Below are 17,189 nucleotides of genomic sequence, written 5' to 3'. Positions count from 1 at the left end.
TAATTAGTTAACTGATAGAACTCAAGAAGTGATGATTAAGATAAACCAGAAGAAAAGGTACTGATAGAGTACTGTGGACCTTTATCATTGGTCCTTATTCTTTTCAATAATACAACTTAGGAGAAGATAATGACAAAATGTCCATCAAATGAGAGAGTGTGGTATAGTAAATAGTGCACTAGACTTGGGAGTAGGGAAGACTTGTGCTGAAATGCTACTGTTGATATTTACTAGCTGTGTAACCCTGAGCAAGTCACATAACCTCTTTGTGCCTCAGTTTCCTTACCTATAAAATGAAGGGGTTTGATTCTGTAACTTCTAAAGTCCCTTCCAGCCATAAATCTATTACTAGATCACTGTTTGTCCTTCATTCTCAAGGATGACCATGACATCAGGAAGGTAATGTCATGACTTACAAGTGAACTGAATGTTTGTGAGGAAGGGTTGTGCGAAGTCACCAGTCTACTCTCCTCCACAGCCATCTGGGTTCAGTGGCAAGATATAGATCAGGATACTGGATAGATACTGGAGATGGTCTTGGATGCAATGGGAGACCTCAGCCTTTTTAAGCTAAGGTCTTTCCCAGGTTTTGGTTTGTCTGAGGCAATGCCCATTCAGTCATTAAGACATCATCATCATTATCACTAACATTTATATAGCACACTAAGGTTTGCGAAGTACCTTGCAAATAGTATCTCATTTTATCCTCACAATAACCCTGGCAGGTAGGTGCTGTTTTACATTTGAAGAAACAGGCAGACAGAAGTTAAGTGACTTGCTCAGGGTTACAAAGCTAGCTAAATGTCTGTATCTGAAGCTAGATTTGGAGTCAAGTCTCCCTGAATCATCCAGAGCTTTATCTACTATACCACCTAGCTGAGAGACATAATTAATATGCTGTATGACGGAATCAAGATTGAAAAAGATGACAAGAGATTGGAATGGCACATTGAAACTAACAAAACTACATTTAATAGAGACAAACAAAACTGTGCAACAAGTTCCAAAGAACAACCGCAGGATACAGGATTGTGGAAATACAGCTAGAAAACAGTACATACGAAGGACCTACAGGTCTTGATTTGTCAGAACAGCAAAAAAAAGTCTACAGGCACCTTAGGCTGTATTATTAATAGATGCATAATGTCTGAGGTGTGGAGAATGATAATTCTACAATACTCCATCCTGGAGGCAGACAACTAGGCAAGGCCTTGGCTTCTTAATTTATTAGTTTGGGTTATTTTTCAGTTGAACTGGATTTCTCCACATTCTCTTTACATTTTAAAGTCTATATTGTGTTCTGTTCTGGATACCATATTTTAGGAAGGATGCTGAAAAGGTGAAACATGCAGAAGGGCACTCAGGATGCCAAGGTACCCTGAGACCATGCAAGCCAATGAACAGCTGGGTGGTAGTGAACCCAAGGAAGAGAAGACCATAAATGCTTTCTTCCAGCTTCAAAGGGTTGTCTTGTGGAAGAGAGATCATGCTTTTTTGTTTGGTTTGGGAAAAGGCTGGACTTGGAACAATAAATGGGATTAAAGAGGCCATATGCTCCACATCAAAGCAAGGAAAAACTTCCTAACAATCAGACCTGTCCAAAAATGGACTGGGCTATCTGAGATGAGCAGTGAATTCCTAGTCACAGATCAAGAAGTAAGAGACTGGATGACAACTTTCCTCAGTGATAGAAATAAGATTCATGCTTTGGATATGAGGTTAACCAGGAGGGCCTCGGACCTCTGAGATCCCTTGTAACTCTTAACTATGATTCATGGATTAAATCCTGCTGTTCTACAATAGAGACAGTTGTGCATTCTGAGTGACATGCAAAATTTTAACAGTAAATACTGAAAGATAGAGCTAAATGGCTCAGTGTTCACTGGGCCTAGAATCAAGAAGACTAGAGTTCAAATCCAGTCTTAGATACTCACTAGATCCGTGACCCTGAGGAATTCACTTAACCTCTATCTGCTTTAATCCACTGAGGAAGGAATTGGCAAACCACTCCAGTGTCTTTGCCAAGAAAATCCCATAAGGTACATGGAGGGTCAGATATAACTGAATAACTAAACAATGACAAATGCTGAAAAGCAAAAGAAGTTTGAGAAACACTTGGGCCTAGCAAAAGGAACACATTAACATGGACCTTTAATCATTATTCCCACCATTTTTAAGGTCACTTCAGTCCTACTTCTCTGACCAATTTAAAGATCCAAAGAACATAATATCCTAAAGGACAATTAGTTGGTACAGATTATGGAGCTGTCCATGGTGCTGACTTGGAGGCAGGAAGATGAGATCAGATCCTTTTCTCAGACACCAGCTGTGAGACCCTGGAAAAGTCATTTACTCTATTTGGGACTCAATTACTTTATTTGTAAAATTAAAAAGTTAAATTAGGGGGTTCCAAGGGCCCTTTCAGCCCTGAATCTATGATCCTATGGCCATTTCAATTTTGACTTTTTGTCCCCATTGCCTACCAACGTCCTTAATACACAACAAGCAACTGTTTCTTGTTAAATCAGAGTCTTTCCTGATATTTAGCCAATTACAAAAAAATAATCAATAGCAATGGGGAACAGTGGTTCAAATAATACAAAGCAGCAGCTAATCCCCAGATAAAGGAAAGAGAAAAAGATTGATCCAGAATTGCATGTTTTTCAGATAAAGAGAAAGAGCAAGGACCTGGCAGGCAAAGAGACAAGAACCAGATTAATTGGGTTCAGCTTTTGTTCCCATGAGGCAAAAACAAAGGGTGAGGATCACCCACAGCTAGATCCCCTGATGACCGTGTGGGTGGACCCCAGGAACTCTGACACTGGAGTTCTAAAGGGCCAGATTCAGGTCTTTACCAGCAACTTCCAATCTGGGGGAGGGGGAGGTATTTTTATTAAATTAGCATGGGAGAATAGGATTTCACAGACTATGGTGCATATTAACTGTAGATTTAATTGTGCTAAAATGGAAATTATCTTCTGTTATCTTGGCATAAAACAACTAATGGTGCTTAGAGCAATCATAGAATAGAATGAAAAGAGCTAGATTTGGGGTAGGAAGAAACAGGTTAAAATCCTGGCTCCCCCACTAACTATCTCAATGACCTTGGAACCAATAAATAGGATAGAGAGAGGTGAGGCAGGGAGAACAAAACTCAGTGCCAAACACTTTATCATAGAGTTAACTTCCCCATTCAGACCAAGACTATACTGAAATTTTGCCAGTTCTGAAAAACTCAGTCTGCCCTGTGGAAAAGAAGCAGATGCAGTCTTAAGTAACAGGTGGTAAGCCTTCTGTATACAGAACCCTTGCTCTTTCCATTTTTTTCTCTCCTCAGCTGGCTAAACATCTGTCCTGTATCCTAGGCCTCCTCCAGCTAAAGCACTGGAACTCAGAACACAAAAGGATAAAATATCATTTAGTCTAATCCCTCTGCTTTACAGACCAGAAAACTGAGGCCCAAAGAGCTGAAAGATATGGGCCCCATATCACGCTTATTATAAGCAGACCCAAGTCTCCTGACTCCTGGAGCCAGAGTTCTTTAAAATGCCATCAAGAACTGATGAGATGGCAAAGAAAATGAACAGTATTGCTCCATCCCTTTCTTACCTTACTAACTGTATACAAACAAATGATTTTTCTTCTTTTAAAAAGACCTCATTACCCAGTATGTGAGACACAAGGAATCGGATTTTTTAAGGCAACTAATAAAAGCCTCTATTGTTGAGAGTCTCCTGCTAAGTGGAGGACACAATCCTAATTTGTCTCTTCTCTACGGTGTTTTCACTTTTTGGGTTGAGTATTCGTTGAGCTTTGTGATGTGCTGTGAAAAGTCAGCACCACTGGTTTAACTGTACAGAGGATAATGAGTCAGGCCTGGAATCTGGAAGACTCATCTTTCTGAGTTCAAATCCAGCCTCAGACACTGGACAAGTCACTTAACCCTGTTTGCCTCAGTTTCCTCATCTGATAAAATGAACTAGAAAAGGAAATGGCAAACCACTCTGGTATCCTTTCCAAGAAAACTCCAAATGGCAATTACAAAAAGTTAGACAAGATTGAAACGACTCGACGACAATACTGTGAGGTTAAGGAAAAAAATAAAAAGATAATCCTTGCCCTGTACAGGCTAATAAAGTACAAGAAAAATGCACATGAAAAAGAGAACACTTAAAGATGAGAGTTATCAACAGCTGTAAGTTTAACATTAGCTTCCTTACATAGCTAATGATTAAACGTAGAATAATAGCATGACAGAGATTAAGCTGAGAAAGCCTTGGGGAATGAAGTGAATTTTGAGCAAGATTTGTGAATGAGGACTAAGATAGAGATTAGTGGAAAGCAGAGATGAGAGCATTCCAAATGTATGACCTTCAAAATATGCAAGTTTCCACTGAGGCCATTACCAACGGTCCACCAGAGTACTGTAATTCATAGGATCACAGAACAGAAATTACCTGATCCAGCCCCTTTCATTATAAAGATGAGTAAACTGAGAACCAGAGATAGAAATGACCTATCCAAGGTCATAAGGGAGGTAAACTAGAGAACCAGGCCTCTTTATCCTCATAAAGGGAATTTTTTTACTCATGAGACAATAAAATCAAGAAATATTACTAGATGCCTACTTTGTGATAAACTCTTTCTACAATATACAATTAAGGGGAGGGGAGTTAAGGGCACATCATTCATTTCTCTTAAATAGAAGTCAGAGTCCTTAGTAATATTCCTAGGCAAATCCAGACTAAGCATGTTCTGACTGATTCCTTTAAATACCAGTTCAATTTTTTCTAATGATGGAATTAATTGAATCCTTCATCTGAAAAGTCTGCCAATTCCAACAAGACTCCTACTGGCCAGGATCCACTGATCCACTTGATCAGCCCCACAATTCTTTTAAATTTTTCTTTCAAAGACTGAAATCAACTTATCCACAGCCTGTTGCTTTTAACTGCCACAGGCTTGGAGTCTGAGACAACTGCACCTGCTGGAACAGAGAAAGGGAAGTGAAGCAGACCCAGCTGCAGCAAAGCGATGAGAGCCTCCTTTCTAAAAAGGTCCAGCTGCTGGGGGTCCTTGGCAGGGCCACCATTCAGGAGGGGTGCTGCTGCCAAAAACCACCCTGGCAATGTGTTTAGAAACCTTTCCAACATCCTTGAGAGCTCCCTGGGAATACACACATAAGAAAGTACAAACAGGACAAGAAAAAAAAATGGAGCAATCTTACTCTACATCACCCATCCCCACACACACTTACCCTTTAAAGGGTAGGAAGGTCTTGCACACAGACATTAAGTGACTTATCTGTTGTCCCACAGAACAGAAAAGTACAGAGACCATTTCCATCGCACTGAGGGCCCTCATCACAAGGGATCACCTGGCTATCATTCACCTTTCTGAGTTCAAATCTGACCTCAGACACTTACTAGCTAGCTATACAACTCTGGGCAAGTCACTTCACCCTGTTTGCCTCAGTTTCCTCATCTGTAAAATGAGATGGAAAATGAAATAGTAAACCACTCCAGTATCTGTGTCAAGAAAATTCCAAATGAGATCATAAAGAGTCAGACACACCTGAGCAACAACAAAGTTTATCTTGCCAAGAAACTCCATGAGGAATGCTAATGCTGCCCCTTATTCAAACCTACACTCAGGGTAAGTAGATTCGTTTTTTAAAATTAACCACTTCTTCATAAGAGGTAAATTATTTGTACTAGGTTACTGCTTAGGCAATATATCACATCATATCTGCCACCACAGGAAAATGGCTATATCTCATCTTCCTGCAATAAAACAAGCACCTGAAATATCAGTAAAGACTCCCAGTGTGGGAATATCATCCACCAATACAGACCACAACTCATGATCCACTTGTGACTTAGTAGATAAGCATGATACAATGGAATGTAGGGTGCAGTGGTGGTAGCACTGGCTTGGGAGTCAAATGATCCATGTTCAAATTCTACTATCACTAGTGTCAAAAAACAGAGAGAGTGCAGGACCTGGCTTCAAAAGGACCCAGATTTGAATCTGAATGCAGCCTCTGACACCTAGTTATATGACCCTAGGCCTATGACTTAACCTCCCTGGGACTGTTTTCTTATCTATAAAATGAGATAATTGGGCTAAATGCACTCTGATTCTAAATGTCCTCTGAAGTTTCTTATAGCTCTAAGTTGATGACACAATGATCTGGAACGTCACTTGACATATCTAGGTCTCAGTTTCCTCAGCTGTAAAATCAAAGGGTTGTACCAGATGGTCTCTAAAGTTCAGCTTTATAGCTATGATCCTAGGGGATTGCTGGAGATACTGAGAAGGGTTAAGTGACTTGTCCAGGGCCAGAGGATGTGGCCCTGTGTGAGAATCAGTATTAGACCCCAGGTCATCCTGACTCTAAGGCCAGCAAGCTATCCATTATGCCACACTGCCTCCTTCTAACTGACATTTATATACACATTAACAAAATTAATCCTCATAAGATCCCTATGAGTTAACTACTTTATTTTTTGGACTGGACATGTGATTTCACCACTATAGGAAGCTCTGAATAAGGAACTTTCTCTCCTAATGCAGTTGGAACATTCTCTGAAATACAGGGCCTCAGAGGATTGCCCACAAGCACTAAGAGGCCACAGAGGGTCACACGGTCACTGTATCAACAGCAGAACCTGAACAGGGGTCTCTCTGATTCCAAGGGCAACACCCTATTAACTACAGAACAATGCCTCTTTAGGAAAGGGCTAAAAGTCTTGTTAGGGCTATTATACAGAGGAGGAGAATGAAAGAGCTAAAGGGAATTCTCCATGATCACACAACTCAAGTCTTGGGTTACAGAGAGAGATGGAGTCAGTAGGGATCTCAGAAGTCATCTTGTCCAACTTTCTCACATCACAGATGAAGAAACCTGAACCCAGAAAAGCTTGCCATGGCTAACAAATGGAAGCCTTGGAACTACCAAACCTGTGGCAGTGGAACTTTATACACTTGAGGGAACACTCAAGCCGAACGAGAGTGAGCTCTCTCCAGGGACTTCAGCTCCAAGAATGCCGGAGTCTGTGGTGCTGAGGGAGGACACTGATCTGGAGTCAGAAGAAAACCCGCATTCACATCCCATCTCTGACACTTTCTCGCCTAACACTGGCAAGTCATTTAACCTCCCAAGGTATCTGTATTCTCATCTACAAAGTGAGCTTGTTGGACTGGATGCCCTACTGGAATACTGAGGAGCCTGTTGGAGATGGTTGATAAGGTAGCTGGTTTGGCCAAATAGCTCATTCACGTTAGTTCTCTCTCTCCCCCTCTCTATCTCTCTCTCCCTTCCTCCCCCCATCTCTCTCTTTCTCTTTTCCTCCCTCCCTCCTTCTTTCCCTTCTTCTTTTTATTCCCCTATCCTTCTCCCTTCTCCCCTCTCCTTCCCCTTTCTCTCTCTACTTCCTTATCGTGTCTCTCTGTCTTCCTTCTTCTTCCCCTCTCTCTCCTCTCTTTCCCTCTCTCCTCTCTTTCCCCCCTCACCTTTCCCTCTCCCTTTCCCTTTCTTTCTTCTTTCTCCCCTCTCCCTTTCCCATCCCCCCTCTCTTCCTTCTCTACTTCTCTCTCCTCTCTCTCTCTCTCTCTCCCTTCCTCCTCCCCTCTGTCACCTCTCTTTCCCTCCCTCCTCCCTCTCTCCTTATCCCTTCCCCTTTCCCTCTCCTTCTCCCTCTCTTTCATCCTTATTTCCAAGAGATAACTTGCTTGATAAGTTTGAGTGAGGGATAGATTCAGAAATTAAGATGAGGTAAAAGTCCTTGCCAGCTCTAGATCTATGAGGCTACAATTCTCAACCTACTGCTGGTTTACAAAGGAATTAGCAGGAGCCATGGGAAAAGTTCCCTGTAAATGAAGTACCAAATGTGATAAGGTCAAGACCAGAAAAGAACCTAGAAGCATTTCATAGTTCCATCCATAAGATATAGAGCCTGGAGGACCTTGGGGCCTTCATCTAGCCCCACCCCCGATCTTACAGATAAAGAAACTGAGGCCCACCAAGGTTAAGTGACTTGCCTAAAGTAACAAAGGTAAGTAGATTAGGGCTAGGATTCAAATCCAGATTTTCTGGCTCCAAAACCAGGGAATTTGCTACAACCAAAGAGAGGAGGAAAATTTGAATGGAAATGAATCTTGAGAAGCAGAATAAGCCAGAAAGGACAATGACTTCGAAGTCAAGACATTTCACATCAGATTTGGGCTCTGCTAATAACCACAACTACCACCGTGTATGGTGTTTACAGTTACCACGTGCTTAAAATACACTATCTCATTGGATCCTAAAAACTCTATGGGGTAAGAAGCATGAATATTTTCCCTATTTTTATAGAGTAATATGCCAAGACTTGAAAGGGTCAAAGGGACTTGCCCAAGGTCATAAAGCAATAAGTGGTAGAGTTGGCAAACAAACCTTCTTTCTCCAGGGCTGGGGCTTTTTTCAGGGCCCCTGCTGCCTGCCAACCACTTACGGAACTTTGGGCAGATCACTTAACCTCTCAAGTTCAGCTTCCTCCTCTCTAAAAGGAGGAGCTAAGACTGGATTGTCCATATTTAATACAGACCCCCTTAGCAATTCCCTTAATAAAAGAAGGTTGGATTCAGTCAAAGGGTTGCACTTGAGGACCTAGAGAGCCACATGTGGCCTTGAGGCAACAGGTTACCCACCCTAAGATAAGGTTCATTTCAAATCAAAAATTCTGAGTCATCATATATTTAGTTTGAAAGAGGGCTCAATGATGCTAGTCTAAATGCAAAAGAAAGTCCTATCTTAATGAATTGAGGGCAGAGACTGTTTGGACTCCCTAATGGCCTAGTTTGGTACCTTATGCATGAAAGAGGCTTAATAAATATTTTCTGTAGACCAGTTATGCAGAGCAAGACACAAGATGTCTAATGGATGTACAACCCAAACTGGGACATCAGGGGAGCATACAGTACTTCAGAATTCCTGCTCTATTGGTCTCATGGTCAACACTAGAACTAAGGGTTGGAGTCATGCAAGCGGGATAGAGCCTGGTGCATTACAAATGACCAAGAATCCTCACGTTTTTATGGGAGAGCAATAGGCTATGAACAAGATAATTAAGACAAATTCCACATCCTGAAAAATAGTCAAGATTCATCAAAGGAGAATTAAGTATAAATGATAAAATAATCTTTGCAATCCCAAACCTAAACTATACCATGATATTCTAGAACTTTGCAGGCAACACAGATTCACCAAAAGAACACTATTTTAAAATGAGTCTCCATTTTAGAGAAACTTGGACTCATCAAAAGCCACCACCCCCAGGCAAGCCATGATGGAGGATTACAGGAAGGAACCAGCCAAACTCTCCCAATATTCCCCCCCAAACAACTTTAAAATTATGCATCAAAATGAATTCTAGAGTGGCAGAGGCAACAAAAGGTCAGGGTAAAGTATTTTTCCAGCCTAATATAACTTAGGAGTTCAACAGGAGAGGTCTATGACACCAACGTGGGGGCAGGTCCAGAGCAGATGCTACAGTGGGCCTTGGAAATGACTACAACAGCCACAGCTTCAAGAACTCTCAGTCCAGAGATGGGGGCGGGGTGGAAGAACAACTGGTCAGAAGGAGATTACAGGGTACCTTTTGCTGGTACTGGGTGCAAATGGTGCTGACTGGTACTATACTGGTACCATATGCGGTTTTCCATATGTGGATAGTCAGACTGAACTTTTTGGAGTTATTAAGACTCTCATTTATGAACAAAAGTAAAATGCATGATGGGCATGAATATGCCATGTGTACATCTTGTCCATGAAAAACTGAGGAGTAGGGATATATAAAAATATTATCAGAGTGATATATGACCAGAAGATGAAATGGCAAGAGTAAAGAATAACCAAGAGATTGTCCTTTAGGTACCTGCTCAAAGTTGAGACCTACATAAAGACATACTGAATGAGTTCCCCATGGAGAACTTACAGAAGTACATGGACAAGAATTGAAAAAGAAGGCATAGGTGAGTTATGATCTGTACCACTGGAAAGAGCCAGACCCACTAAATTATTGTGAAGCAGAGGATCAAATGACTAGGCTTCTGACAGAACTTAAAGGGAAATTTAGTCTGGTTGCTATACACATAAATCTGGAATATTCAGATGGTTCTTCTAACAGCACAGTATGCGCCATCCTCTGAAACAGGAAATACCATTCCACTACATTGAAACTGGCTTAATTTAAGAGAAAGACACAGGGGCTAACTGAAAACATGATATATGCTTCTGATGTTCCTGCATCAAGTCTGGATGAAGTCATGTTCTCCCTTCTCATAGGACAAGGCGCAATTCTACCCTCTGGCACTGCTATCTTTGCTAATTATGTGCTGATGCTAACAGCAAAGTCTCTTCTTTTCCACCATATCAAACACTGTTGGAACAAACCACATTTTAAAAATAAACCCACATGTCATGTCTTTGAAATGATCCTGTGTTATAATTCCTTAATATCAAAGACAAATAATTAAGTAGTATTCCACTGAAGTTAATTTCCTCTCAAACTCCAACAAAAAGAATCCTCTGGGCGATTACTACTCAATAGCTGAGCAACATGTCCCACCATGCCCTCTACAAAACAGACTCAGTATATAATTTCTGTGTTCATTCAAGCCACTCCAGTTGGCTGCACAATTTTATGTAGAAACCATGACTTGACTTTGCGTCCTATGACTGTCTCCCTGAATTGGTCCTAAAATTCTCAGACAGGGTAATCATGGCAATTCGCTTCTGCGTGGAATGGGGTATACAGCAGCTCTGGCTGTTTGCATTGTTTTTAACCTCACCTGAGAGCAAGGAGGAGGAAGTTTTCTCATCTAGAGACCCACACATAAATATAAATATTGTTGATCTATAACAAGCAAAGAAATGTAAAAATACAGAGAATTCTGAAAATGAGGTAAATAGAACCAGGAAAGCATTGTATACAAAATAGCTACAACAGTATAAACAGAACAAAACTGAACACTGTGGAATTATAATAACCAATCTTATATCTGGCAGAAAACAAGCTGAAAAAATCCACCTCCCTCTCTCCTCTTTTTTGCAGAAATTAGAGGCTATGGGTGTGGAATATTGCATAAACTGTCAAGATATTATTGGCAAGTTAACTGGTTTTGCTGAAATGTTTTTTATCCCTTCTTTTTAAAAATTCTTAGTTTTAAATTTAAATTTTAAAATTTGTTTTAATTAAAGTTTTGTTTTGTTATGGCTCAGGAAGGATATATTCAGAAATGAAAATAGTATAAAAACAAAAAATATCAAGAAAAATTCTTTTTTAATAATTGGTACAGTACAGAACTGAAAAGTGACACGCACCAGTCTCAGTTACATAACCAGGCAGGTTTGCTTAAACTTTTTCAGGAAATGTTCATTGCAGGGGAGGATTCTTTGGGTGTTTTGTTGTGTCAAAATAATGCATGAGCAACATTTCGAATGTTTTTTTTAATTAAAACTGTAATGCTAGATTTAAGTCCTTTTTGATTCCATTTTAATTCTCATTCCTTGTTATACTACACAGACATCCTAATAGGCTGTGAATAGACATTGTTCCCAGATGCTTGTCAGATTCAATCAGGGAACCATGATACATCCATAAGCTAGGGAGTGACACAAGATCACAGTTCAAAGGGCCCATCTATTTCAACATCCTTTCCAGTGCAAAGCCACCTTTTAGAATATATATGCCAAATACTTCAGTTTCTACTTCAGCACTCACAGGGATGAGGTGCCCACTCCATACATTAGAAAGACAGTCCCTTTTATCTGAGAGTGGTATCTAATTTCTAGGAAGTTTATCACACTGAGCCAAAAACGTGCTTCTTCTGATACTTCGAGTCATTGGTCGTTGAGGGCTATTTTAGAATGACCCTCTTAACCCCCAATGTGCCCTTTTCTTTTGCAATGTCCCCTTTTCTTAATTATGTTCTCAATGATGAAAGAAGATACTTGGGTAGTGCAAACACATTCATTAATCAACTAATTGTGCAAATTAGTATTTCCAGGCATCCATCTTAGGAGGCTGTGGGGCTCAATGAAAAATACTAGCTCTGAAATCGGAGAACCCAAGTCCAAATTCCATCTCTGATGCTTACTACTTGTGTAAATTTGGGCAGATCACAAGTTCCTCGTTTTTCATGCTGTAAAACACAGGGATTGAACGAGATGATGTCTGAGGTCCCTTCCAGTTCTAATTTTATGATTCCATGATAAAAAAAAATTAAGTCTGAAATGGAATCCTTTCCAGTAGGACAATAACCATCCCACTTGTACAGAATTCCCTCCTCCCAAAAACCATATTTTTAGCTAAAGGGGCCATCTATCACTGTTCTATGTGCCACATGAGACATATTTTATGGCCTTGGAAATTAATGTACATTCATTTGTCACAAATAAAGATGAGCAAGGAACACCCTGTGAACTAACTATATTAAGTTTTGCTTAAGATACTGCAGCCACTGTTTTGTTTAAGATTCATATTAACTGGTAGAATTCTCACATCATGAGTCGCTCTTCCCTATTGTTCTGTCAGGAGACAAGCATATTCTTACTAAAAGAACCACATAATGTGTGTATTCATTCAGATCACATCAGTTAGCTACAGAATTTTATGTGAGAGACCATGACTTGAATCTGCTTCCTGCCACTGTCATTCTGATGAACTGGTCCTAAAATCTGTGAAAGGGGTAACAGTGGTGATTCCTTTCTATACTAAGTCAGGTATATAGCTCCACTAGAGACAGATGGCCTTTAAACGAAACATTTAATGAATTAAAAATAAATGAGAAAAAACTTCCCCAAGGTAATATTCCATTTCTGATTCATAAACCATATGTACGTTAGATATTTACATCATCCCATTATACATATAAATATTATTAGGCCTAAGATATTATTTTTTTTAAAAAGAGACACAAAAGTCTTCAAACAGATAATTGACAAAGTTCCCTGAATGCAAACAAAAATGTAAGAGAGGGGATTTAATAGAGAAAACAATTACATAAGAGTTGCTCTGGACCCAGAGATGCGTCAACAAGACAGTCCACACAATCCCAAATCTACTTGTTATTGAAAACAGAAAAGTAGGTTAAAATACACACACACACACACACACACACACACACAACTGACCACATCAGAATTACTCTCCAGAAATAGACTTCCTTAACATAGTATCTTCATGAAAAAGAATTCAACATCTCTCTGTGGTACTATATAAGGAACATTAACAGTCTAATCTCTGAAAGCCCTATAAATACTACTGAGTGCTGCTTTGTCCTGGATGCTGTGCTAGAAAGCATGGAGTTTAGCTATAAAGTATGAAATCCATTGCCTCTATCACCATGAAGTTTAGAAATCAATTGGAGGAACAAGATAATAAAAAAATTTCATCCTCTCTTGTATTGAATAAGAATAAGATTGCACACCATCTTAGGGAGGGGGTGGGGAAGGAGGGGGAAAAAATCTAAGATATATGGAAGTGATTGCAGAAAACCAAAAACAAAATATTTTTAAAAAACTTCATCCTCTCTAAGCCCCAAATCCTATCACTTTTTTCTTTTCTCTCTCAAACTTCCTCTCTTTGCCTCTCTTTATGTCTGTCTTGCATGTGTGTCTGTCTCTCAACTGATCGCCTCACTTTCTAATTTCTTAAAAAAATAAAATAAAATAAAAACTTGACTACATAAAGGTATAAGATTTCTTACTTGTCTCTACTATCTCTCCTTCATTTCAAGGGATCTCTCTTCTTTCTTTCTTTTCTCCTCAGAGAAAGAACTACCCTTCTGCACCTGCAAGAATAATCCTTCCACCTGAGCACTGCCTTCCTCCACCAATTCTCTCCTCTAAATTTTAGTCTATATCCCTCTCTTTTGGACATCTTAGATTCCCTTCTCCATTGACCTTCTTCTAATGTGCTTACCTTGGCAAGGGGGTAGAGGGATGGGGCCAGGGGAGTAGCAACTTCCCTGAAGGTGCTTCCTACATCTCTTCTTTTCACACCCAAGCCTCTCAGAGTAGTTAACATAAGCTGACTCTACTTCCTCGTCACTGTCTCTCTCTTTAAACCCTCTACATCCTGGCTCCTGCCCCCATCATTCTACTGAAGCAATTCCAATAGCTTACCAACCCCCTCATCTCCAAATCTAATGACTTTTCGAACTACAGCCCCTCTGAAGGGGACTCAATCCCTCTTTAAATCTCTTTTTTCCCTTTGGGCTTCACAAAAACACAGAATCTGAGAGTTGGGACCTCGGCTACCACTTAGTCCAATCCATACTGAAAAGGAAGCCCCAGGATACCATCTCCAACAAGTGGTCTCCAGCCCCTTTTTTTCCTCTGGGAGTTTCTTCTTACCTGTAATATTCCTCTAGTCTAGCTCCTCTATCAGGTCTTTTTCTACATTCTGTAAATGGGGACTTTTCTCTAAGGATCTATACTTCTACTCCAGGATTGGGAAGCTTCAGCCTTGAGGTCACAAGTGGCCGTCTGGGTCCTCAAGTGCAGCTCTAAGTCACACTCAAGGACCTAGAGGGCCACATGTGGCCTCAAGGTCACAGGTTCCCCACCCCTGTCTCTGTGTTCTCTGTTCACTCTCAGAGTTCTCCTTCACTCTGACTATAAGCTACAACTATAAGCTACACTTAGGTGACAAATCTAGAACTCACTCTGACACTTCTCAAACCCACACTTTTTTTCCAAAATTTTTTGGTTTTGTTATCTTAATATCACTAAAAAGAACATTTCTAAGTGTAGTAGGAAGAAGACCTAGATCAAAATGGTGGCAATGGAAAAGGCATATACAAGAGATATTCAAAGGAACAATTGATAGGGCTTGGTAACTCAGTAGACAACTCCTAAATCTTTGCCTCTAGTTCTGACCTCACCTGAGTTTCATTCAGTTTCCAGCTGCCCACTAGATACAGTCATACAATGCTAGAGAAAGGGACTTTAGAGATCATCTTAATGATGGACAAGTGACTTAAACTCTCTGGTCCTCACTTTCCTCATCTGTAAACTAAGGAGGTTGGATTAGATGACCTATGGTCCATTCTATTTGTATATCAGTGATCCTACTGATTTTCTAGTCCAGCGTTTTAATATTTCCATCAGGATGTCCTGTAAGTATCTCAAATTCAAGAGGTCCAAAATCTGATTGCTTCCTTTCCCTTAAACCTTAAATAAAATTTTCCTCTTGACTTCTCTTTTTATTAATAGTAGCAGTTCCTTAGTCACTTAAGCTCAAAATCTAAATCATCTATGATTTGTTCCTCTTCATCCAATCCCTTCCTTTATCCAATCAGTTGATTCCTCTTCTAGTTGTGCTTTCATTTGTGGTTCGATCCATTTCCACCATATTTCAAGACTTTATGACTTCACTGGCCAGAGAGAAAAGAAGAAATGAAAGGTCACAAAAGTCTTATAACTGGATTCCCTGCCTCTAATCTCTCCCTATTCCATTCCTCTTTTGGTGCCAGCCTAGTCTTTCAAATACAATGTTCTGACTGTTTTACTACACGCTAAATGCTCTTAAATGACTCCCCTTAAATTCTGGAGAATAATTATCATTATTGTGAATAACAATCGTGGATACTTATATAGTGTTTTAAGGCTTGTAAAGTACTTTGTCTACAGTATTTCATTTGCTTCTCACAAACCACTGAGACATAAGCTATTATCCTGGGCTATTATCCTCATTTTGCAGATGAGGAAACTGAGGCTCAAAGAGGTTAATGGGTTTTTCCCAGGGTCACACAGCTAGTGAGTATCTGAGCTGGAAGTCAAACTCAGGTTTTCTGACTACAATTTCTGTGCCCTAACTCAGTAGCCAGGCTGCCTCAGTGATCATATCCAAGTAGCTTATCCCATTATTAAAGAACCCTTCATACAATGCCAAATGTGCTTCCTACTACTTAACTAAGCTAAGCTTTAACTCATTATAGGTTGGCCCACTCAGCATCTTTCAAATTTATAATAAGTATGATCTGAGAACAATCTGCCAAGATGGCTACCTGAGCAGCAGGCAGGCTGCCAGCCCCTAACATGTACTCCAGCAAAACCCCAAAGTTCACACCCAACAAAATAATGATCAAGAAATCCACTGAGAAGCTACAGTGACATCTTCTGCCCCAGAACTCAGCCACCTCATAGGCAATAGGAAAGGATGATGAAAGGAGCTGAGAGGCTGGCACCTAGTGTAAAGGTCATGCGCAGGAGTTGGCAGGTCCCAGAACCAAGACTCTTGTCCTTTTCTATCTCACCCTAGAGCCTCATCTCTGAACAGGGTTCTCTGATTAGCCATTCAGCTTCCCTACACAGACACATAGCCTGAAAAAAAATCACCTACTGCTTTGTGCTGTAGCTTAATGATGTCAAATAAGTCTAGTATTTTGTCTTCCCCGTAGGAAAGCAAGTTCCTGGGGGAACAAACTTATGTATGCATAGAATCAGAGACCCTGGTTCTAGAAAAGAGATCATTCAACTTCTTTGGGGTCCTCATCTTAAACTGGTAGAATGAATGAGAAAATAAGAAGACTTAATAGAAATAATCATCTGGTCTCTCTTCTGAGATTGTCTTTTTAACTCCAACTGAAACAGATGACCTCTAAGGCCCCTTCCAACTCTAAGTCATAAGATCTTATGAAATAAGTATGATATTATCAGATAAATGATCCACAAAACTCCTGAACAAGTGCCCAGAAGCTAGCATTAATTCAGAGATGCAGTACAAAAAGGCTTTTCCACAAAGGAAAAACCCTGGCGGACAAAAAGTATAACAACATAAAATTACCTGGACTCTATTAGGAAGCCATTTTCAACTCCAGAGCAAGAAGAGCAGAGGGAGAGAGAATATAAATCATCACCATCTAGGGTTTATAATTAGCTAAGTTTATAATTAACATTGCTCTGTTTAGACTACAAATGGTAAAGCAGCAGGACGAGATGTTAATTGAATACTAAAAAAAGTTTAAATAACGTTAAAATCGTAACAAACCCATAAATGGCCAAGACGTACTTAAAACAAAGGACAAACAAGAATATCCATGTGAAGCGTCAAGTCTAGGATGGGGGTACCCACTTCAGAAGAGAAGGGAGAAGACAGTGTTTTCCTGGAGAAAAATACAATCCTTTTTACAACTTGAAG

At 40.1% G+C, this 17,189-nt stretch overlaps 1 protein-coding gene and 1 long non-coding RNA gene across 5 annotated transcripts in view; one reads left to right on the top strand and one right to left on the bottom strand.

Moving 5' to 3' along the window:
• CCNY (cyclin Y) overlaps positions 1 to 17,189 on the bottom strand; it is a 306,697-nt gene that overhangs the window by 247,118 nt on the left and 42,390 nt on the right. The window lies entirely within an intron of this gene.
• The window catches only part of LOC140532896 (uncharacterized), a 47,736-nt gene continuing 35,752 nt past the window's right edge, over positions 5,206 to 17,189 (top strand). The window contains exons 1-2 of one of the 2 annotated variants that reach the window (XR_011976724.1): positions 5,206 to 5,655; positions 9,914 to 10,014. This is a non-coding gene — a long non-coding RNA (uncharacterized lncRNA). The remainder of the gene's footprint in view (positions 5,656 to 9,913; positions 10,015 to 17,189) is intronic. The other variant, XR_011976725.1, reaches the window with a different exon arrangement.

The sequence above is a fragment of the Notamacropus eugenii genome, chromosome 3, assembly GCF_028372415.1.
Source record: "Notamacropus eugenii isolate mMacEug1 chromosome 3, mMacEug1.pri_v2, whole genome shotgun sequence".
NCBI lineage: Eukaryota > Metazoa > Chordata > Mammalia > Diprotodontia > Macropodidae > Notamacropus > Notamacropus eugenii.
The sequence above is the reverse complement of the archived record's forward strand: the minus strand, read 5'-3'. Positions and strand labels throughout refer to the sequence as shown.